We start from the raw sequence: 24,188 nt of genomic DNA, 5'->3' as shown, positions 1-24,188 counted from the left end.
CTAGTAGAAGATTTTTCGATATACCATTGAGAGTAATTTGCCATAATATTATCTATGAGTTTAGTAGCTTATCCTAATGTGATTTCCATAAAAGTACCCCCCCCCCACGGCGGAATCTAAAATATTTCTAGATGCAAAATTCAATCTGGCATAAAAAATTGTATGATCATCCATGAACTTAAACCATGAGTAGAGCAATTTCTTATCATCAATTTCATCCTCTCCCAAGATCGTGCAACATGTTCATGATCTAGTTGCTTAAAATTCATTATGTCATTCCTAGTGGAGATGATCTTAGTGGGAGGAAAATTCTTGGAAATAAAAGCATCTTTACACATATTCCATGAATCAATACTATTTTAGGCAAAGATGAAAACCAAGTTTTAGCATGATCTCATAGTGAGAACGGAAATAAATTCAATTTAACAATATCATTATCCACATATTTTTTCTTTTGCATATCACACAACTCAACGAAAGTATTTAGATGGGATGCAACATTTTCATTAGGATTACCAGAAAATTGTTCTTTCATAACAAAATTCAATAAAGCGGCATTAATTTCATAAGATTCTGCACTAGTGGTGGGAGCAATTGGAGTACTAATAAAAGCATTATTATTAGTGTTGGGGAAATCACACAACTTGGTATTTTCTTGAGACATCGTGGCAAAGCAAGCAATCTAGCACACAAGAAAACGAAAAGATGAATGAAGAGAAGGCAAAATAAAAAGGCAAATATTTTTGTGTTTTTCTGAAAATGTTTTAGAAGTGGGGGAGAGGAAAACGAGAGGAAAATGGCGAATAATGTAATGCAAGAGATGAGAGTTTATGATAGGTACTTGGTAGGCTTGATGTAGAACCTCCCAAGCAACGGCGCCAGAAATTCTTCCTGCTACTTCCTGAGCTTGCGTTGGTTTTTCCCTTGAAGAGGAAAGGGTGATGCAGCAAAGTAGAGATAAGTATTTCCCTCAGTTAAGAACCAAGGTATCAATCTAGTAGGAGGAACACACAAGTCTCCAATGATAGCACCTGCACAGACAAACAAATACTTGCAGCCAACGCGATAAAGGGGTTGCCAATCCCTTCATAGTTGCTTGCAAGGATGAGATCTGATAGAGATATGTATAAAAGATAAATAAAAGTGAAAAAGTAAATAAATTGCAGCAAGATATTTTGGGTTTTTGGTTTTATAGATATGAAAATAATATGATAAAAATAGACCCGGGGCCATAGGTTTCACTAGAGGCTTCTCCCTTGAAGAAAGCATACGGTGGGTAAACAAATTACTATTGAGCAACTGATAGAAAAGCGCATAGTTATGGTGATAACTAAGGCAATGATCATGAATATAGGCATCACGTACGTGAAGAGGAAAGCCACCAGCATGGAAGGATTGAGTCTATGAAGGTGATGTCTACTACACAACCTTCTTCTTGTAGACGTTGTTGGGCCTCCAAGTGCAGAGGTTTGTAGGACAGTACTCCCTCCGTTCCTTGATATAAGGTGTATAGATTTTTGAGAAAAAATCCGAAATATAAGGTGCATTGAGTTGGACCACTCGTTTGAATATATTTTTTAGGAATTTGATTACATTTCCTTATATCAGGCAAGCTCCTCTATTTACTCATGTCAATTAGTCAGGTGTAATCTCACCCAAAACTTGTGAAATTTTCCCTCCACGTGCGTTCTTTAATTTTCGTGCCAAAAACTATACACCCTATATCTAGGAATGGAGGGAGTAGCAAATTTCCCTCATGTGGATGACCTAAGGTTTATCAATCCGTGGGAGGCATAGGATGAAGATGGTCTCTCTCAAACAACCCTGCAACCAAATAACAAATAGTCTCTTGTGTCCCCAACACACCCAATACAATGGCAAATTGTATAGGTGCACTAGTTCAGCGAAGAGATGGTGATACAAGTGCAATATGGATGGTAGATATAGGTTTTTGTAATCTGAAAATATAAAAGCAGCAAGGTAACTAATGATAAAAGTGAGCGTAAACGGTATTGCAATGGTAGGAAACAAGGCCTAAGGTTCATACTTTCACTAGTGCAAGTTCTCTCAACAATAATAACATAATTGGATCATATAACTATCCCTCAACATGCAACAAAGAGTCACTCCAAAACCACTAATAGCGGAGAACGAACGAAGAGATTATGGTAGGGTACGAAACCACCTCAAAGTTATCCTTTCTGTTCTATCTATTCAAGAGTCCGTAGTAAAATAACATGAAGCTATTCTTTCCGTTCAATCTATCATAGAGTTCATACTAGAATAACACCTTAAGACACAAATCAACCAAAACCCTAATGTCACCTAGATACTCCATTGTCACCTCAAGTATCCATGGGCATGATTATTCGATATGCATCACACAATCTCAGATTCATCTATTCAACCAACACAAAGTACTTCAAAGAGTGCCCCAAAGTTTCTACCGGAGAGTCAAGACGAAAACGTGTGCCAACCCTTATGCATAGGTTCATGGGCGGAACCCGCAAGTTGATCACCAAAACATACATCAAGTGGATCACGTGATATCACATTGTCACCACAGATAAGCACGGCAAGACATACATCAAGTGTTCTCAAATCCTTAAAGACTCAATCCGACAAGATAACTTCAAAGGGAAAACTCAATTCATCACAAGAGAGTAGAGGGGGAGAAACATCATAAGATCCAACTATAATAGCAAAGCTCGCGATACATCAAGATCGTGCCATCGAGAGAACAGGAGAGAGAGATCAAACACATAGCTACTGGTACATACCCTCAGCCCCGAGGGTGAACTACTCCCTTCTCGTCATGGAGAGCGCCGGGATGATGAAGATGGCCACCGGTGAGGGATTCCCCCTCCGGTAGGGTGCCGGAACGGGCTCCTGAGAGGTTTTTGGTGGCTACAGAGGCTTGCGGGAGCGGAACTCATGATCTATCCTCTTCTTCGATGTTTTTAGGGTATATGGGAATATATAGGCGAAAGAAGTTGGTCGGGGGAGCCTCGAGGGGCCCACGAGGGTGGAGGGCGCGCCCAGGGGGTGGGCGCCCCCCCCTATCTCGTGGCCTCCTTGACGCTTCCCTGGCTTGCACTCCAAGTTCCCGGGATTGCTTCTGTTCCAAAAATAACTTTTCCGAACGTTTCATTCCATTTGGACTCCGTTTGATATTACTTATCTTCGAAACACTGAAATAGGCAAGAAAACAGCAATATGGGCTGAGCCTCTGGTTAGTCGGTTAGTCCCAAAAATGATATAAAAGTGTAAAGTGAAGCCCATAAACATCCAAAACGGGTAATATAATAGCATGGAACAATCAAAAATTATAGATACGTTGGAGACGTATCAAGCATCCCCAAGCTTAATTCCTTCTCGTCCTCGAGTAGGTAAATGATAAAAACAGTATTTTTGATGTGAAATGCTACCTAGCATAATTCTCAATGTAATTTTCTTTATTGTGGCATGAATGTTCATATCCAAATGATTCAAAATAAAAGTTCATATTGGCATAAGAAATAGTAATACTTCAAGAATACTAATCAAAGTAATCATGTCTTCTCAAAATAACATGGCCAAAGAAAGTTATCCCTACAAAATCATATAGTCTGGCTGTTGCTCTATCTTCATCACACAAAGTATTTAATCATGCACAACCCCAATGACAAGCCAAGCAATTGTTTCATACTTTAGTAATATCAAACCTTTTCAACTTTCACGCAATACATGAGCGTGAGCCATGGACATAGCACTATATGTGGAATAGAATGGTGGTTGTGGAGAAGACAAAAAAAGAGAAGATAGTCTCACATCAAGTAGGAGTATCAACGGGCTATGGAGATGCCCATTAATAGATATCAATGTGAGTGAGTAGGGATTGCCATGCAACGGATGCACTAGAGCTATAAATGTATGAAAGCTCAACAAAGGAAACTAAGTGGGTATGCATCCAACTTGCTTGCTCACGAAGACCTAGGGAATTTTGAGGAAGCCCATCATTGGAATATACAAGCCAAGTTCTATAATGAAAAATTCCCACTAGTATATGAAAGTGACAACATAGGAGACTCTCTATCATGAAGATCATGGTGCTACTTTGAAGCACAAGTGTGGTAAAAAGGATAGTAGCATTGTCCCTTCTCTCTTTTTCTTTCATTTTTTCTTTTTTTTCTTTTCTTTTTTTCTCTTTTTTTTTCTTTTGGCCTTTCTCTTTTTTTATTTTTTTAGTCCGAAGTCTCATCCCGACTTGTGGGGGAATCATAGTCTCCATCATCCTTTCCTCACTGGGACAATGCTCTAATAATGAAGATCATCACACTTTTATTGATTTACAACTCAAGAATTACAACTCAATACTTAGAACAAGATATGACTCTATATGAATGCCTCCGGCGGTGTACTGGGATATGCAATGAATCAAGAGCGACATGTATGAAAATTATGAAGGTGGCCTTGCCACAAATACGATGTCAACTACATGATCATGCAAAGAGCAATATGACAATGATGATGCGTGTCATATAAATGGAACGGTGGAATGTTGCATGGCAATATATCTCGGAATGGCTATGGAAATGCCATAATAGGTAGGTATGGTGGCTGTTTTGAGGAAGGTATATGATAGGTGTATGGTACCGGCGAAAGTTGTGCGGTACAAGAGAGGCTAGCAATGGTGGAAGGGTGAGAGTGCGTATAATCCATGGACTCAACATTAGTCATAAAGAACTCATGTACTTATTGCAAAAAATCTACAAGTCATCAAAAACAAAGTACTACGCGCATGCTCCTAGGGGGATAGATTGGTAGGAAAAGACCATCGCTCGTCCCCGACCGCCACTCATAAGGAAGACAATCAATAAATAAAATTGTGCTCCAACTTCATCACAAAGCGGTTCACCATACGTGCATGCTACGGGAATCACAAACTTCAACACAAGTATTCTTTAAATTCATAATCACCCAACTAGCATGACTCTAATATTACCACCTCTAATATCTCAAGACAATTATCAAGTATCAAATTGATCATAGCATCCAATTCACTTTCTATGATAGTTTTTATTATACCCAACTTGGATGGCCATCATTCTAGGACCAATTTTATAACCATAGAAAATACCATGTTGTTCTAAAGGACTCTCAAAATAATATAAGTGAAGCATGAGAGACTAACAATTTCTTCAAAATTAAGCCACCACCGTGCTCTAAAAGATATAAGTGAAGCACTAGAGCAAACGACAAACTACTCTGAAAGATATAAGTGAAGATCAATGAGTAGTCAAATAATTGTGCAACTATGTAAAGACTCTCTAACATTTGAGAATTTCAGATCTTGGTGTTTTATTCAAACAGCAAGCAAAACAAAACAAAATAAAATGACGCTCCAAGCAAAACACATATCATGTGGTGAATAAAAATATAGCTCCAAGTAAAGTTACCGATGAACGAAGACGGAAGAGGGGATGCCTTCCGGGGCATCCCCAAGCTTAGGCTCTTGGTTGTCCTTTAATATTGCCTTGGGGTGCCTTGGGCATCCCCAAGCTTAGGCTCTTACCACTCCTTATTCCATAGTCCATTGAATCTTTACTCAAAACTTGAAAACTTCACAACACAAAACTCAACAGAAAACTTGTAAGCTCCGTTAGTATAAGAAAATAAAACCACCACTTAGGTACTGTTGTGAACACATTGTAAATTCATATTGATGTAATATCTACTGTACTCCAACTTATCTATGGTTCATACCCTCCGATACTACTCATAGATTCATCAAAATAACCAAACAACACAGAAAACAGAATCTGTCAAAAACAGAACAGTCTGTAGTAATATGTATCAAAAGTATACTTCTGGAACTCCAAATATCCTACAAAATTAGGAAGTCCTAAGAAATTTGTGTACCAATCCAGATCAAAACGAATCAGATCATAAGCACGTTTCTGTGAATTAACAAAACTAATTGACTGGGTGAAAAAGTTTCTGATTTTCAGCAGGATCAACACAACTATCACCGGAAGCTATCCTAAAGGTCTTACTTGGCACTTTATTAAAACAAAAGCTATAAAACATGATTACTACAGTAGCATAATCATGTGGACACACAAAAGTAGTACGGATAAATATTGGGTGTCTCCCAACAAGCGCTTTTCTTTAACGCCTTTCTAGCTAGGCATGATGATGACAATGATGCTCACACAAAAGATAAGAATTGAAACATAATGGGAGCATCATGAAGCATATGACTAGCACATTTAAGTCTAACCCACTTCCTATGCATAGGGATTTTGTGAGCAAACAACTTATGGGAACAATAATCAACAGGCATAGGAAGGTAAAACAAGCATAGCTTCAAGATTTTCAACACATAGAGAGGAAACTTGATATAATTGCAATTCCTACAAGCATATGTTCCTACCTCATAATAGTTTTCAGTAGAATCATGAATGAATTCAACAATATAACCATCACATAAAGCATTCTTTTCATGATCTACAAGAATAGAAAATTTACTACTCTCCAAATAAGCAAATTTCTTCTCATGAATAGTAGTGGGAGCAAACTCAATTAAAATCATGATGACAAGTTTCATGGTTATCATTATTACTAATAGCATACAAGTCATCACAATAATCATCATAGATAGCAACTTTGTTCTCATAATCAATTGGAACCTCTTCCGAAATAGTGGATTCATCACTAAATAAAGTCATGACCTCTCCAAATCCACTTTCATAAATATAATCATCATAAATAGGAGGCATGCTTTCATCATAATAAATATTCTCATCAAAACTTGGGGGACTAAACATATCATCTTCAGCAAACATAGCTTCCCCAAGCTTGTGGCTTTGCATATCATTAGCATCATGGATATTCAAGGAATTCATACTAACAACATTGCAATCATGCTCATCATACAAAGATCTAGTACCAAACATTCTAATGCATTCTTCTTCTAGCACTTGAGCACAATTTTCCTTTTCATCATACTCGCGAAAGATATTAAAAAGATGAAGCATAAGAGGCAAACTCAATTCCATTTTTAGGTAGTTTTCTTTATAAACTAAACTAGTGATAAAACAAGAAACAAAAAGATACGGTTGCAAGATCTAAAGATATACCTTCAAGCACTCACCTCCCCGGCAACGGCGCCAGAAAAGAGCTTGATGTCTACTACACAACCTTCTTCTTGTAGACGTTGTCGGGCCTCCAAGTGCAGAGGTTTGTAGGACAGTAGCAAATTTCCCTCAAGTGGATGACCTAAGGTTTATCAATACGTGGGAGGCGTAGGATGAAGATGGTCTCTCTCAAACAACCCTGCAACCAAATAACAAAGAGTCTCTTGTGTCCCCAACACACCCAATACAATGGCAAATTGTATAGGTGCACTAGTTCGGCGAAGAGATGGTGATACAAGTGCAATATGGATGGTAGATATAGGTTTTTGTAATCTGAAAATATAAAAACAGCAAGGTAACTAATGATAAAAGTGAGCGTAAACGGTATTGCAATGCTAGGAAACAAGGCCTAAGGTTCATACTTTCACTAGTGCAAGTTCTCTCAACAATAATAACATAATTGGATCATATAACTATCCCTCAACATGCAACAAAGAGTCACTCCAAAGCCACTAATAGCGGAGAATGAACGAAGAGATTATGGTAGGGTACGAAACCACCTCAAAGTTATCCTTTCTGTTCTATCTATTCAAGAGTCTGTAGTAAAATAACATGAAGCTATTCTTTCCGTTCAATCTATCATAGAGTTCATACTAGAATAACACCTTAAGACACAAATCAACCAAAACCATAATGTCACCTAGATACTCCATTGTCACCTCAAGTATCCGTGGGCATGGTTATATGATATGCATCACACAATCTCAGATTTATCTATTCAACCAACACAAAGTACTTCAAAGAGTGCCCCAAAGTTTCTACCGGAGAGTCAAGATGGAAACATGTGCCAACCCTTATGCATAGGTTCATGGGTGGAACCCGCAAGTTGATCACCAAAACATACATCAAGTGGATCACGTGATATCCCGTTGTCACCACATATAAGCACGGCGAGACATACATCAAGTGTTATCAAATCCTTAAAGACTCAATTCGACAAGATAACTTCAAAGGGAAAACTCAATTCATCACAAGAGAGTAGAGGGGGAGAAACATCATAAGATCCAACTATAATAGCAAAGCTCGCGATACATCAAGATCGTGCCATAGAGAGAACATGAGAGAGAGAGATCAAACACATAGCTACTGGTACATACCCTCAGCCCCGAGGGTGAACTACCCCCTCCTTGTCATGGAGAGCGCCGGGATGATGAAGATGGCCACCGGTGAGGGATTCCCCCTCCGGTAGGGTGCCGGAACATGCTCCTGAGAGGTTTTTGGTGGCTACAAAGGCTTGCAGTGGTGGAACTCCCGATCTATCCTCTTCTTCGATGTTTTTAGGGTATATGGGAATATATAGGTGAAGTCGGTCGGGGGAGCCTCGAGGGGCCCACAAGGGTGGAGGGCGCGCCCCCCTATCTCATGGCCTCCTCGATGCTTCCCTCGTTTGCACTCCAAGTTCCCGAGATTGCTTCTGTTCCAAAAATAATTTTTCTGAAGGTTTCATTCCGTTTGGACTCCGTTTGATATTCCTTTTATTCGAAACACTGAAATAGGCAAGAAAACAACAATATGGGTTGGGCCTTCGGTTAGTAGGTTAGTCCCAAAAATGTTATAAAAGTGTAAAGTAAAGCCCATAAACATCCAAAACGGGTAATATAATAGCATGAAACAATAAAAAATTATAGATACGTTGGAGACGTATCAAAAGGCAGGGATGAGAAACTATGTAGAGGGCCTTTTTTTGGTCATGAGTAGCTCCCTTTGTTTAAGGCATATGCTACTGGACTTTATTGTAATGACTTCTCTAGCTGTTCTTTTGACTTCTCAAAGACGCTTCTGGTTGTGGGACTGTACCAGTGTAGAATGCATGTCCTTTCTTAAGGGTTGTTGTTCTGCTTTCGTTCTTGCCTTGTGTCTGATTCATCTGAAATGAATAGATCCTGGAATATTTTGAATTGGAATGTGAGAGGTATAAACTCAAGTGACAAGTGGCTTGCTCTTTCCAATAAAATTGAGGAATCCCATTGCTCAGTTATTTGTCTGCAAAAAACTAAGAGAGAGACTTTTGATAGCTCTTATTTGAGAAAATTATGCCCAAAGAGAATAAATAAATTTGATTATTTGCCTTCAGTTGGGGCTTCTGGGGGTTTGCTTGTGGCCTAGAATGATTCTATGTTTCAAGGGGAGTGCCTGTTTAAAAATGATTTCTCCATTTCAATTAGATTTATCTCTGTCCACATAGGGGATTCTTTGATCTTGACAAACATATATGGGCCATGTGATGTTGAAGGGAGACATAACTTTCTGGACTAGTTCAGAAATATACAGATGCCTATTGTAACTGATTGGATCATCATAGGAGATTTCAATTACATTAGATATCCTTCCAATAGAAAAGAAGGGGTTAGAGACATTAATAATATGATGGATTTCAATGTTGCAATCAGTCAATTAGCCTTAGTTGAAATTCCTTTGAAAGGAAGAAGTTTTACTTGGAGCAAGATGCAACAAGCTCCTCTGCTGGAAAAAATTGACTGGGTGTTCACTTCTGAGAATTGGTCCACAAATTTCCCCAACACATTGCCTTTTCCTTTGGCAAAACCTATTTCTGATCACTTGCCCTTTGTAATTAAAATTGGTACTAGTATTCCTAAATCTCAAGTCTTTAGGTTTGAAAACTTTTGGCTCCAACATCAAGATTTTCAAGAGGTAGTAAAGTTAAATTGGCAGCAGCCCATTCTGGCCAGTGATAGTGCTAAACTCCTCACTGCAAAGTTTAAAAGGCTCGGGAAGGGCCTTAAAATTTGGAGCAAAAGCATTTCAAATTTGGATATCAGCATTCAGGCCGCCAACAATGTTATCTTGATGTGAGATTTTTTTTGAGGAATATAGAAGGCTCTCAGATGTGGAACAAAATGGTAGGGATATGCTAAAAGAGCATTTGCTAAAGTTGTTGTCTTTTCAGAGCATTTATTGGAGACAAAGAGCAACAATTAGATGGGTTAAATTTGGAGATGAAAACTCTAAATTCTTTCAGGCAAAGGCAACCATTAAATACATGCACAACTTCATTCAGTCACTTTTAAATGATCAGGGGGTTGAGATGTCAGATCATCATGCAAAGGCTGTTATACTATGGGATCATTCAAAGAGAGTCTGGGTCAGACTAGTGAGATCTCAGACCCTCTAAATATGATAAACCTAATTAACAGAATTGAGGGCTTGCAGGATTTAGAGGCTCCTTTCTCTAAGCAGGAAATTGATTCTGTGGTTAAAAATCTCCCTTCTGGTAAGGCACCAGGACTAGATGGATTTAATGGTGACTTCATTAAAGCTTGTTGGAACATCATTGCTGAAGATTTTTATAAGTTGATTGATGATTTCTATCATGGGAAAATATCACTGCAGAGTATCAATGCCTCTTTCATCACTCTCATTCCAAAGAAGGACAATCCAGTTAGTGCTAATGACTTCAGACCAATTTCATTGCTCAATTGTTCCATCAAGATCATTACCAAATTGTTGGCAAACATGCTTCAGACTGTTATTCTCAAGATTGTGCACACCAACCAATATGGTTTCATCAAGAGAAGAACCATTCATGACTGTTTGGGGTGGGCTTTCGAATATCTATGTCAATGTCAGCAATCTAAGCAGCCTATTGTTCTCCTCAAATTATATTTTGAGATATCTTTTGATATTCTTAATCATAAAGCAATTCTTGCTATCCTACAAGCTAGAGGATTTGGAGAAAGATGGATGAATCGGATCTCAATGCTGCTATCTTCAGGCACTTCTTCTGTCTTGCTTAATGGAGTACCTGGGAAATGTTTTCATTGCAAACAAGGTATCAGACAAGGAGACCCTGTTTCCCCTTTACTTTTTGTACTGGCAGCTGATCTCCTGCAATCAATTCTCAATGAAGCTATGCATAATCAACTAATTCTTCCTCCTATAGTCAGCCAAGCTTGCCCTGACTTTCCTGTGATTCAATATGCTGATGATACAATCCTAGTTCTGCCTGCTGATGTTAGACAAATTGCACAAGTCAAAAACCTCATTTTGCATTATGCTGCTTTTATTGGACTAAGAATGAACTATGAGAAATCTTTCATGGCGCCAATTAATGTGCCTGACTCTCAGATGAACACTTTGCTTCATATTTTGCGATGTCAGCAAGGTCACTTCCCCTTCACCTATTTAGGTCTTCCTCTTGGCACCTCAAAACCAAAAATTGAAGACTATGGCCCAATGATGCAAAGAAGGCTTTCTGGTTGATAGTTTCTTTGACCTTGTTGAAAAATAGAAACTTTTGCGCCCAGTAAAATAATTTTCAATATACACAGAAGCGTAATAAAATCCTGATGTTTGTACACAAGATTATATACAAATTGCCCACATTTTCCTAAGTTTTTAGAATTTTTAGAGTTATAGAAGTATTCAAAGTTTTCAGATTGCTATAGACTGTTCTATTTTTGACAGATTCTGTTTTCTTTGCATTATGTGCTTATTTTGATGAATCTATGGTTTGTATTGGAGGCTATAAGCCATAGTAAAGTTGGAATACAGTAGATATAATGCAAAAATAAAATATGAATGGGTATGCAACGATACTTAGAGTAGTAATTTGCTTTGTTATACTAACGGATCTCACGAAGGTTTTGTTGAGTTTTGTGTGATTGAAGTTTTCAAGTTTAGGGTGAGATCGCGATGGATGAAGGAATAAGGAGTAAGAAGAGCCTAAGCTTGGGGATACCCATGGCACCCCAAGTTATTATCCAAAGAGGAACAAGCAACTAAGCTTGGGGATGCCCCCGAGTGGCATCCCCTCTTTCTTCTAACGACCATCGGTATTTTACTTGGAACTATGTTTTTATTCGTCACATATCATGAGTTTGGCTTGGAGCATCTTGTATTATATGAGTCTTTGCTTATTTGCCTTTTAGTTTAAGTCAACTGTCCTTGCTGCACACCCATTTGAGGGAGCCAAAAATATGCTATGATTTGTTAGAATTGCTCTATGTGCTTCACTTAAAAAAATTAGCTATGGAATTGCTCTAGTGCTTCACTTATATCTTTTTGAGCACGATGTGCTTTATTGTTTTTGAAGAAATGCTCTCATGCTTCACTTAAATTTATTTGAGAGTTAGTAAATTTTTAAGAAATTGTCTCATGCTTCACTTATATTATTTTGAGAAAAGAAATGTTTTTATGCTCATGTTCTTCACTTAAATCTGTTTCAGCTATCAAAAGCAACATATGAAATTAGTCCCGAAGTGATAGATATTCAAGAGGGATATAATAAAAACTTTCATGAAGATCATTGGACAAAATAAACTTGATTCTTTGTAATAGTTTTGCGATATGATGATATGATATGTGAGTCATGTTGATGAGTAATTATGCTTTAGTAAGAATATTGATTGTTAAGGCTTGTGATTCCCTATGCAAGCACAAAAGTCAAAAATTATGCAATGAAATTACATCCTACTTGTGGTGCATTATTTGGTGTTAGTTATGCTTAATGCTCGCTTATGTGATTTTTGGTTTCTTGGTTGGATGCTTCTCAATCTTTTGCTAGCCTTCACTTGCACTAAGTATGATTACTACTTGCGCATCAAAAATCCTTAAACCCGGTTTTGCCACAAGAGTCCACTATACCTACCCATATGTGGTATTTGATACGTCTCCAACGTATCTATAATTTTTGATTGTTCCATGCTATTATATTACCCGTTTTGGATGTTTATGGGCTTTACTTTACACATTTATATCATTTTTGGGACTAACCTACTAACCGGAGGCCCAGCCCGTATTGCTGTTTTTTTGCCTATTTCAGTGTTTCGAAGAAAAGGAATATCAAACGGAGTCCAAATGAAACCTTTGGGGGCGTGATTTTTGGAACGAATGTGATCCAGAGGACTTGGAGTGGAAGTCAAGAAACAATCGAGGCGGCCACGAGGGTGGAGGGCGCCCCTCTACTGGGTGCACCCCCTATCTCGTGGGCCCCTCAGATGGCCACCGACCTACTTCTTCCTCCTATATATACCCATGTACCCTGAAAACATCAGAAGCGACCACAAAAACCTAATTCCACCGCCATAACCTTCTGTATCCATGAGATGCCATCTTGGAGCCTTCGCCGGTGCTCTGTCGGAGGGGGAATCGATCACGGAGGGCCTCTACATCATCTCCAAGGCCTCTCCGATGAGTTGTGAGTAGTTTACCATAGACCTTCGGGTCCATAGTTATTAGCTAGATGGCTTCTTCTCTCTCTTTGAATCTCAATACAATGTTCTCCTTGATCTTCTTGGAGATCTATTTGATGTAACTCTTTTTGCGGTGTGTTTGTCGAGATTCGGTGAATTGTGGGTTTATGATTAAGTTTATCTATGAGAAATATTTGAATCTCCTCTGAATTCTTTTATGTGTGATTAAGTTATCTTTGCAAGTCTCTTCGAATTATAAGTTTGGTTTTGGCCTACTAGATTGATCTTTCTGGCAATGGGAGAAGTGCTTAGCTTTGGGTTCAATCTTGCGGTGTCCTTTCCCAATGACAGCAGGGGCAGCAAGGCACGTAATGTATTGTTGCCATCGAGGATAAAAAGATGGGGTTTATATCATATTGCATGAGTTTATCCCTCTACATCATGTCATCTTTCTTAATGTGTTACTCCGTTCTTTATGAACTTAATACTCTAGATGCATGATGGATAGCGGTCGATGTGTGGAGTAATAGTAGTAGATGCAGGCAGGAGTCGGTCTACTTGTCACGGACGTGATGCCTATATACATGATCATGCATAGATAATCTCATAATTATTCGCTTTTCTATCAATTGCTCGACAGTAATTTGTTCACCCACCGTAATACTTATGCTATCTTGAGAGAAGCCACTAGTGAAACCTATGGCCCCCGGGTCTATCTCTTATAATATAAGCTTTCAATCTACTTTTATTTGCATCTTTACTTTTCCTATCTATATTATAAAGTACCAAAAATATATTTATCTTATCATATTATCTCTATCAGATCTCACTTTCGCAAGTGGCCGTGAAGGGATTGACAACCCCTTTATTGCGTTGGTTGCGAGTTCTTGTTTGTTTGTGTAGGTGCGTGGGACTTTTGAGGAGCCTCCTACTGGATTGATACCTTGGTTCTCAAAAACTGAGGGAAATACTTACGCTACTATTGCTGCATCACCCTTTCCTCTTCAAGGAAAACCAACGCAAGCTCAAGACGTAGCAAGAAGGATTTCTGGCGCCGTTGTCGGGGAGTTCTTCGCTCAAGTCAAGACATATCAAGTACCCATCACAAACTCATCTCCCTCGCATTTACTTTATTTGCCATTTGCCTCTCGTTTTCCTCTCCCCCACTTCACCCTTGCCGTTTTATTCGCCCTCTTTTTCCCAATCTCCTCTCTCTTTTGCTTGCCTTTTTGTTTGCTTGTGTGTTGGATTACACGTCGCGATGGCGCAAGATAATACCATTGTGTGACTTTTCCAATACCAATAATAATGATTTCCTTAGTACTCCGATTGCTCCTCTTAATGATGTTGAGTCTTGTGAAATCAATGCTGCTTTGCTGAATCTTGTTATGAAAGATCAATTCTCTGGCCTTCCTAGTGAAGATGCCGCTACCCATCTAAACAACTTTGTTGATTTGTGTGAGATGCAAAATAAGAAAGATATGGATAATAATATTGTTAAATTGAAGTTATTTATGTTTTCACTTAGAGATCATGCTAAAGTTTGGTTTTCGTCTTTGCCTAAGAACAATATTGATTCATAGAATAAGTGCAAAGATGCTTTTATCTCTAAGTATTTTCCTCCCGCTAAGATCATCTCTCTTAGGAACGATATTATGAATTTTAAACAACTTGATCATGAGCATGTTGCCCAATCTTGGGAAAGAATGAAATTGATGATTCGCAATTGCCCTACTCATGGTTTGAATTTATGGATGATCATACAAAAATTTTATGCCGGCTTGAATTTTGCTTCTAGAAATCTTTTAAATTCGGCCGCGGGAGGCACGTTTATGGAAATCACATTAGGAGAAGCTACCAAACTCCTTGATAATATTATGGCTAATTATTCTCAATGGCACACCGAAAGATCTACTAGTAAGAAAGTGCATGCTATAGAAGAAATTAATGTTTTGAGTGGAAAGATGGATGAACTTATGAAATTGTTTGCTACTAAGAGTGCTTCTATTGATCCCAATGATATGCCTTTGTCTACTTTGATTGAGAATAATAATGAATCTATGGAGGTGAATTTTGTTGGTAGGAATAATTTTGGTAACAAGGCTTATACACTACAACAAGAACCCCCCTATAGCAACATAATGATGTGTTGTCGTTTGTCCATATAAGCGTTGCTAAGGGCACCAATAGATTATTATGTGTTGTCGTAGGTGGCGTTGGAAGGGTCTATAACAACATATATAGATCCGTTGGTAATCTGAAGAATAATCTGTTGCAAGGCAACAACGGATTCATGCAACACTTCTATGTGTTGTTGTTTGCACAATAGACTAACCTCCTTCTATAATCATTTATAACAGCAGGTAGTTTGAATAGCAGTACAACTGTACAAGGCACAACTTCAGTAAAATTTGAAAGTAGAAATGAAATTAATATATTGATTCAATTGCACAATCTGTGACATTACAATGCAAGTATCTTCAGTTAGGAGTACATCACTTTCTTAGAAAGTACATTTTACATAACATAAAATTTCCAAACATTCATACAATTGTCTTCGACTCCTCCAAGTACCAAGCATCAACATATAGGGGCTGTTTGGCTTGCGCCCACGCTAACCCTACCAAAGCTAGGCTCGCCAATTTGGCGGACAAATTCGCCACTGCGATCTCGCCAAGAGTTGGAGCAGAAAACTGAAAGCAGGACCAAAAAGTCGGCGTCCATCCAAAAGCTGGCCAACGCACTTCACCAATAATTTGGTGTGGAGGTTCCCGGCTCTGAACCAAATAGACCCATATGCTCCAAGGATCCAAGTAACCATGTACAGTATTATTGTACTTCTCAACCTACAATGATAAAACCAAACCAAATACTATTCAGACATATATTTGAAATTTGTTGTTTAAAAATGTACATGCTATGCATTATACCTAAAGGATCCATATAAAAATTACCAACTGTGCAAGAAAAGATCGTTGGGAGAAAATACAAGCTTATGTATGTTTGACAAATAACTTAGTACTCCCTCCATCCCAAAATAAGTGTCTTGACTTTGTACTAACTTTAGTACAAAGTTGTACTAAGGTTGAGACACTTATTTTGGGACCGAGGGAGTACATGTTAAAACACCAAGCATACCTGACCAATCTGATGTGCAGTGTTCATTACGAACGACCATCAACATGCAAGCACTACTAACAATTATCCAAAGATTATATTAATATTAACAATGATATAAAGAGGTAAAACTTGTATCAACTGTACAAGGTTGAATAGTTCTATTTTTCGAAGGTCTCTACATTAATTAGTTTGCGTCACCATTATTCCTGTCTAATCATGCTTGGTATGGTGTATTAGGAGAAACAAACTCAGCGCCGATAGCGCAAAAATCGTTAAATAATCTACCTCAAGCAAACTTCGTACTTACCTGAGAACTACAATGTCACACATTAGACTTTCTCAATCCATAAATTAAGACTCTCAGAACCTGTAGAAGCAACAACATGATAAAGAATAGCATTATCAGATTCGGGCTTCTCTAGGAAAAAGTAGGAGAGTTCTGTTCTAGAGAAGGTGGGATCCTAGATGTTTACAGAAAAATGAAAGGAAATTAATATGCCACTGTTTTATTCTTCAAGACGAACATAGTACAAAAGCTGATTACATATTTAAGAAATGCATCAGAGGTGACCAATGTAATGGCTGAACAATCTGAATAAAAGCAGAACTAAGTAATGGGTAAACAAAATTTTGTCAGTGCACACCCAGTTTTAAGAAAGACTACCTATGCACCTTTGCTGCCAATGTGGCATATCATATAATCAAGAAATTTGATCTTTGTCACCACTTAGCCCTTTAATCATGTATCATTTGTCCTGTCATCGAATAACTGATCATCAATACCTATATGAATGTACTACAAAATTTGGGACTGGACAAAATTTAAGACTATATATATATATATATTGTCACATTTAACTAACAAAGACTTATTGGACCAGTTAGTGTAAGAGTTAAGGATATGGAATAAATAAGAATGCTACATCACGAGGAAAAGAAAATGAAACTGAAACCTTAGTGGTCTTCTCAACAAGGGGAGGGTGTGTATCAAGAAATGAATGGGTTGCCCCACTTCCACCGATATTGTAGTAAGCTGTACATATCTGCCCCTGATGATGCACGCTGTTAAAGCAAGTAAATCTCTTACACGCTCAGGATAGACAAGCTAAATATTTTACCACAACATTATTTATTTGTGCATCTAGTTTGAAACCTGAGCTATAACAGTATTTAGAGACTATGACTGTTAGCTGACATTTCGCAGGCACAGAAAATGCAAGGAAAAAAATCACATGATGATATACAGGTGGAAAATATATTTAGATACAGTCAACACAAATCTTATTGGTGGCCTGATAAGTTTTCCTACTAACCTCCCTGTCATGGAGTAGTACAACTCCAGCATGTAAGCGATTTGTAGAGCTAGGAAATTTCATGGTACGACAACCTGAAGCCAAAGCCAAGGCAGCCTGGAGCTCCTCCATATCCTCCAGAACATAGATGATGATGTCAATAGAGTTCATCATAGGTTCAATGCATGTTTTATCTTGAAAATAGAAGGGGAACAACATTAGCAGCTGAATCATACCTGCATTATGGGCCTATAAGGTAATTTGTTTCAGAACCAACCTACAGTCCAGATCAACCATCGACACAAGATAGCCAGGGTGGCGCAGCACCGTCATGCGCGAGCGGGCAGCAGCACGCGCGGACACGTGAGGTAGTGGGCTTACAGACAATAGGCGAGGGAACTGCAGTGGCCACTGTTGCGACTAGGGTTAAGAATAAATCACTTGTATATATAGCATTAAGGTGTGGTTACAAGCCTTGATGTGTAGCACAATTCATCTATGTGTGGTCCAAATCAACCAATAGGGTACCGGTATATTATCGAGTTACAGTCAAAACCCGTGATACCAATAGATTGAAGTTACAAACAATTTTTTTCCACAATGTGGTCTTAAATAATAGAGTTAAAGGTGCATGCCATTACTAGCTATGTTGGAACATCTATCATAGATTACGGCAGAATATAAGGATTCACATGAATCAAGCATGTCCCTCAAGATGTGTGTCGTTACCGATGCTGCAATGTTGCTGGCTCCACCTCCTCCTCCCTATCGCCGTCACCGGCGACGATGGGATCCGTTTCTCCCAGAGTCAAGTGGTGCGCTCGCGAGTTGGGGGACCTTGTGGCGACACGTGGTAGTCCATGCGGCGGGGGTTCATCTCAGCTTCTATGGCATCGAGGTGGCTCCTCCAGGGCACCGGCGGTGGTGCCCGCTTGTGTTGGAGAGGTGGAGGCGGCGGCCGGTGGTGCAGGGAGCTGCTGCTCTCATGTGGGCTTGGGCCCAGATCTGGCTGCGGTGGTTCGGCGGCGGCTGCTCAGTGCAGGCATGGCAGCCTACAGAGCATGTAGCCATAGTGGAGGCTGGGGGCTCGCGGTGGGGCTGGCTGCTGGTGGCGCTAGCAGGAGGTCGTCAAAAAGATTTGGAGGTGGCGGTGGCAGAGACGTGGTGATCGAAGTTGGGAGAGAGAGAGAGAGAGAGAGAGAGAGAGAGAGAGGAATCAGGTGAGAGGTAGATGGTGGATAGAAAAGTTTCACTTCTTTTTTTTTACTTGGCGCTTGATATTTTGACGGAGGAGGTATTGGCGGAGGTGGGTACCGGGAGGTTACTTCACTTCGGGATGTGTGGGAGGTTGAACAAACAACACATGTTATCATTTCGTTGGTGCATATATGTTGGTATAGAGGGGTTTTTGTTGTAGTGATAGAGGAAACTTTAATCCTAGACCGTTCCCTAGTAATTCCTCTAATAATTATGGAAATTCCTACAATGATTCTTATGGTAATTATAATAAGATATCCTCTGATTTTGAGAATAGTGTGAAAGAATTTATGATCTCTCAAAAGAATTTTAATGCCATGCTTGAAGAAAAATTGCATAAAGTTGATGATTTGGCTAGGAACGTTGATAGACTTTCGCTTGATGTTGATTCCTTGAAACTTATATCTACTCCTCCTAAGCATGATATCAATGAGTCTCTCAAAGCTATGCGAATTTCCATTGATGAGTGCAAAGAAAGAACCGCTAGATTGCGTGCTAAAAAAGATTGCTTTGTAAAGGCGTGTTCTTCTAGTTTCCATGAAAATAATGATGAAGATCTTAAAGTTATTGATGTGTCCCCTATTAGATCTTTATTTTGCAATATGAATCTTAATAATGATGGGACTGGAGATGAGTCAACTTTAGTTAAAAGGCGTCCCAATGATTCAGAGTTTTTAGATCTTGATGCTAAAATTGGTAAAAGTGGGATTGGAGAGGTCAAGACTTTAAATAGCATTGAACCCACTATCTGGATTTTAAGGAATTTAATTATGATAATTGTTCTTTAGAAGATTGTATTTCCTTGTTGCAATCCGTTGTGAATTCTCCTCATGCTTATAGTCAAAATAAAGCTTTTACCAAACATATTGTTGATGCCTTGATGCAATCTTATGATGAAAAACTTAATATGGAAGTTTCTATACCTTGAAAACTTTATGATGAGTGGGAACCTACTATAAATATTAAAACTAAATATCATGAGTTTTATGCTTTATGTGATTTGGGTGCTAGTGTTTCCATGATTCCGAAAACTTTATGTGATATTCTAGGTTTCCATGATTTTGATGATTGCTCTTTAAATTTGCACCTTGCGGATTCCACCATTAAAAAGCCAATGGGAAGGATCAATGATGTTCTCATTATTGCAAATAGGAATTTGGTGCCCATAGATTTTATCATTCTTGATATAGATTGCAATCTTTCTTGTCCTATTATTCTTGGTAGACCTTTCTTTAGAACGATTGGTGCGATTATTGATATGAAGGAAGGGAATATTATATTCCAATTTCCATTAAGGAAAGGCATGGAGCACTTTTCAAGAAAGAAAGTCAAATTACCTTATGAATCTATCATGCGAGCTACTTATGAATTGAGTGTCAAAGATGGCACTACTTAGATCTATCCTCGCTTTTATGCCTAGCTAGGGGCGTTAAACGATAGCGCTAGTTGGGAGGCAACCCAATTTTATTTGTGTTCTTTGTTTTTGCTTCTATTTAGTAATAAATTTTGCATCTACCTTCTGTTTAGATGTGTTTTTATGTTTTAATTACTGTTTGTGCCAAGTAGAACCTATAGGATAACCTATGGTGATAGTTAATTTGATTCTGCTGAAAAACAGAAACTTTTCATGCACGAAAATAATTTTAGTAATTCACATAAACGTGATTTTGTGTTGATTCTTCTTTATGTAGATCAATAGACAAATTTCCCAGGACTTCCTATTTTTGTAGGATTTTTAGAGTTCTAGAAGTATTCGAGAGTTACATATTTCTACAGACTGTTCTGTTTTTGACAGATTCTGCCTTTCGTGTGTTGTTTGCTTATTTTTATGCATCTATGGCTAGTATGTAAGGGTATGAACTATAGAGAACTTGGAATACAGTAGGTTTAACACAAATATAAATAAAGAATGAGTTAATTACAGTATCTTATGTGGTGGTTTTGCTTTCTTGCACTAACAGAGCTTATGAGATTTCCTGTTGAGTTTTGTGTTGTGAAGTTTTCAAGTTTTGGGTAAAGATTTGATGGATTAGGAGTGGCAAGAGCCTAAGCTTGGGGATGCCCATGGCACCCCAAGATATTCAAGAATAGACAAAAGCCTAAGCTTGGGGATGCCCCGGGAAGGCATCCCCACTTTCGTCTTCGTCTATCGGTAACTTTACTTGGAGCTATATTTTTATTCGCCACATGATATGTGTTTTTATTGGAGCGTCTTATATGATATTAGTCTTTGCTTTTTAGATTACCACAATAATCCTTGCTGTACACACCTTTTGGGAGAAGCCCACTTGATTAGAATTTATTAGAATACTCTATATGCTTCACTTATATCTTTTGAGCTAGATAGTTTTTGCTCTAGTGCTTCACTTATATCTTTTAGAGCACGGCGGTGGCTTAATTTTGAAGAAATTATTGATCTATCATGCTTCACTTATATTATTTTTAGAGTCTCTTAGAACAGCATGGTATTTGCTATGGTTATAAAACTGGTCCAAGAATGATGGGCATCCAAGTTGGGTATAATAAAAATTATCATAGAAAGTGAATTGGATGCTATGATTAATTTGATGCTTGATAATTGTTTTGAGATATTAGGATGGTGATATTAGAGTCATGCTAGTTGGGTGATTATGAATTTAAAGAATGCTTGTGTTGAAGTTTGTGATTCCCGTAGCATGCACGTATGGTGAACCGCTTTGTGATGAAGTTGGAGCACAATTTTATTTATTGATTGTCTTCCTTATGAGTGGCGGTCGGGGACGAGCGATGGTCTTTTCCTACCAATCTATCCCCCTAGGAGCATGCACGTAGTACTTTGTTTTTGATGACTTGTAGATTTTTGCAATAAGTACATGAGTTCTTTATGACTAATGTTGAGTCCATGGATTATACGCACTCTCACCCTTCCACCATTGCTAGCCTCTCTTGTACCGCACAACTTTCAACCCAAATTTATTGATTCGACACAAGGGGAGCCAAAGAATATTCTTGAGTATTAGCAGTTGAGTTGTCAATTCAACCACACCTGGATAACTTAGTATCTGCAGCAAAGTATTTAGTATCAAAGTAGTATGATAATAAAGGTAACGGTAGCAAAAGTAAAGATAATAATTTTTGGGTTTTTGTAATAGTTGTAACAGTAGCAACGGAAAAGTAAATAAGCAAAGAACAATATGTGAAAAGCTCATAGGCAATGGATCAGTGATGGATAATTATGCCGGATGCGATTCCTCATGTAATAGCTATAACATAGGGTGACACAGAACTAGCTCCAGTTCATCAATGTAATGTAGGCATGTATTATGTAAATAGTCATATGTGCTTATGGAAAAGAACTTGCATGACATCGTTTGTCCTACCCTTCCATGGCAGCGGGGTCCTAGTGGAAACTAAGGGATATTAAGGCCTCCTTTTAATAGAGAACCGAAACAAAGCATTAGCACATAGTGAATACATGAACTCCTCAAACTACGGTCATCACTGAGAAGTATCCCGATTATTGTCACTTCGGGGTTGTCGGATCATAACACATAATAGGTGACTATAGACTTGCAAGATAGGATCAAGAACACACATATATTCATGAAAACATAATAGGTTCAGATCTGAAATCATGGCACTCAGACCCTAGTGATAAGCATTAAGCATAGCAAAGTCATAGCAACATCAATCTCAGAACATAGTGGATACTAGGGATCAAACCCTAACAAAACTAACTTGATTACATGGTAAATCCTATCCAACCCATCACCGTCTAGCAAGCCTACGATGGAATTACTCACGCACGGCGGTGAGCATCATGAAATTGGTGATGGAGGATGGTTGATGATGACGACGGCGACGAATCCCCCTCTCCGGAGCCCCGAACGGACTCCAGATCAGCCCCCCCCCCCCCCGAGAGAGATTAGGGCTTGGCGGCGGCTCTGTGTCATAAAACGCGATGAAACTTTCTCTCTGATTGTTTTCTCCTGGAACGTGAATATATGGAGTTGGAGTTGAGGTCGATGGAGGTCCAGGGGCCCACAAGATAGGGGGGCGCGCCCCCCTGTCTCGTGGACAGGGTGTGGGCCCCATGGTGTATTTTTTTCGCCCAGAAATTCTTATTAATTCCAAAAAGTGCCTCCATGGATTTTCAGGACATTCCGAGAACTTTTCTTTTCTACACATAAAACAACATCATGGCAGTTCTGCTGAAAACAGCGTCAGTCCGGGTTAGTTTCATTCAAATCATGCAAGTTAGAGTCCAAAACAAGGGCAAAAGTGTTTGGAAAAGTAGATACGTTGGAGACGTATCAACTCCCCCAAGCTTAAACCTTTGCTTGTCCTCAAGCAATTCAGTTGATAAACTGAAAGTGATAAATAAAAACTTTTACAAACTCTGTTTGCTCTTGTTGTTGTAAACATGAAAAGACAACATTCAAGTTTCAGCAAATATTATGAACTAACCATACTCACAATAACACTTAGCATAATTAGCTAGTGAGCCATAATAATAAAACTCGGATGACAACACTTTCTCAAAACAATCATAACATGATATAACAAAATGGTATCTCGCTAGCCCTTTCTAAGACCACAAAACATAAATGCAGAGCACCTTTAAAGATCAAGGACTGGCTAAACATTGTAATTCATGGTAAAAGAAATCCAGTCAAGTCATACCCAATATAAACCAATAGTAATGAATGCAAATGACAGTGTGCTCTCCAGCGGGTGCTTTTTAACAAGAAGGGTGATGACTCAACATAAAAGTAAATAGATAGGCCCTTCGCAGAGGGAAGCAAGGATTTGTAGAGGTGCCAGAGCTCGATTTTAAAATAGAGATTGAATAACATTTTGAGCGGCATACTTTCGCTGTCAACGCAACAACTATGAGATGGTTGTATCTTCCATACTACATGCATTATAGGCAGTTTCCAAACAGAATGGTAAAGGTTTATACTCCCCCAACCACCAACAAGCATCAATCCATGGCTTGCTCGAAACAACGAGTGCCTCCAACTAACAATAGCCCTGGGGGAGTTTTGTTTAATTATTTTGATTTGCTTTGATCTTTTTGGATCATGGGACTGGGCATCCCGGTTACCGGCCCTTTCTCATGAATAAGGAGCGGAGTCCACTCCTCTTGAGAATAACCCACCTAGCATGGAAGATATAGGCAGCCCTAGTTGAAACATGAGCTGCTCGAG

The sequence above is a fragment of the Triticum aestivum genome, chromosome 2B (genome assembly GCF_018294505.1).
Source record: "Triticum aestivum cultivar Chinese Spring chromosome 2B, IWGSC CS RefSeq v2.1, whole genome shotgun sequence".
Lineage (NCBI taxonomy): Eukaryota > Viridiplantae > Streptophyta > Magnoliopsida > Poales > Poaceae > Triticum > Triticum aestivum.
This window is presented reverse-complemented; position numbering follows the sequence as displayed.